The 1,227-nt window shown below is 51.5% G+C and overlaps 1 non-coding gene across 1 annotated transcript; it reads left to right on the top strand.

Moving 5' to 3' along the window:
* The first annotated feature begins 484 nt into the window (after nucleotides 1-484).
* TRNAE-UUC (transfer RNA glutamic acid (anticodon UUC)) lies at nucleotides 485-556 on the top strand. Its single transcript has one exon. It is a non-coding gene; the product is annotated as a tRNA-Glu (tRNA).
* Nucleotides 557-1,227: the final 671 nt, after the last annotated feature.

Here is a 1,227-nt window from a genome sequence, read left to right as displayed (position 1 = left end):
CCGGGGACACTCGGGCTCGGCGGGCCAGGGGACGCAGCTCCGGCGCTTCCCCGGGCGCCCGGGCATGCCCGGAGCTCGGCGAGCGGGGCCAGAGGGCGGGCGGCACCGAGGCGCGTCCGTGGCGCTCCGGGCGGCTGCCTCGCAGGGGCCCCGGCGTCCAGCACACGCCGGCCTCTGTGGAAGCGATTTTACGTCTTCACCCAAAGCAGTGCCAGCCCTCTGGTACTCTGCCAGCTTCTCCTGAGGAATTATGAATAATGACTCATCAATCTAGAATCCGCGTAGACGCGGTGTCTAGAATCAGGAGACCGGATGAGATCATAAAGGACGCGAACGTGTACAGAAGAGATCCGAGCGCCGCCGGCCGTAAAGCAGCTCCGCATGCGCAGAAATAGGTCTGCCAGCGGATGTCGGAAGGGGCGGGGCGGGAGGAAGCTGAGACTGAAGACTCAATTTGTCTAGGTTTGCACCAGTAGTCGTCGTCTCCCACATGGTCTAGCGGTTAGGATTCCTGGTTTTCACCCAGGCGGCCCGGGTTCGACTCCCGGTGTGGGAACGCCAACACCTTTTTGGACAGAAAACGAAAATAATTCATAGACCCCTAAACTAGGGGAACACTGGTGTTTTTAGAAAGAGCTATAACCCCATTTCAGAGCACCCAGAGGAAATTGAAGCGGAAGAGAACCGGGGTCTACCCTAGAGTGAGTGGTCGTACAGCCCACTCAAAGCCGGTCGACCGGCAGGAGCAAACGGAAAGGAAGTAACTCGAACGAGTGCTGAGTTTGCTTTTGAAATAAGTCTTTAAAACCGAGGAGCAGGGAGTCAGCCGGTCCTATGTTAAGATAGATCTTTCAGTTGGTTTTCCTGCGTAATTTCTCCTTGTACCGTAAATATGGAACAAGTGATCAAAAAGTGGTCTTCTTTGGGAAAAAAAAAAAAAAAAAAGACAAGACACATTGTAAGACATTATAGGCTTTTAAGTTGCCTAAAGCCATTCCTTTGAGAAGGACAGCAAGATTTTCAGAAAAGTCATATTATTGAGGGCACAGTAGTTCAGAGTACAGTCTACTGTGTTTTGTGATTCAAAAGCTCACTGAAGCAGTTATCGTGGGGGGAGAAGGGGAGGAAGGAAAATAGAAAATTATATTATTACACATATTGAGGAGTGAGGCAATGGCAGAAAATAACACTTTCTTCTCACGCCCTGTTTGACACATTCTGTTTTAA

This window comes from Bubalus kerabau, chromosome 12, assembly GCF_029407905.1.
Source record: "Bubalus kerabau isolate K-KA32 ecotype Philippines breed swamp buffalo chromosome 12, PCC_UOA_SB_1v2, whole genome shotgun sequence".
In the NCBI taxonomy this organism is placed as follows: domain Eukaryota; kingdom Metazoa; phylum Chordata; class Mammalia; order Artiodactyla; family Bovidae; genus Bubalus; species Bubalus kerabau.
This window is presented reverse-complemented; position numbering and strand designations above follow the sequence as displayed.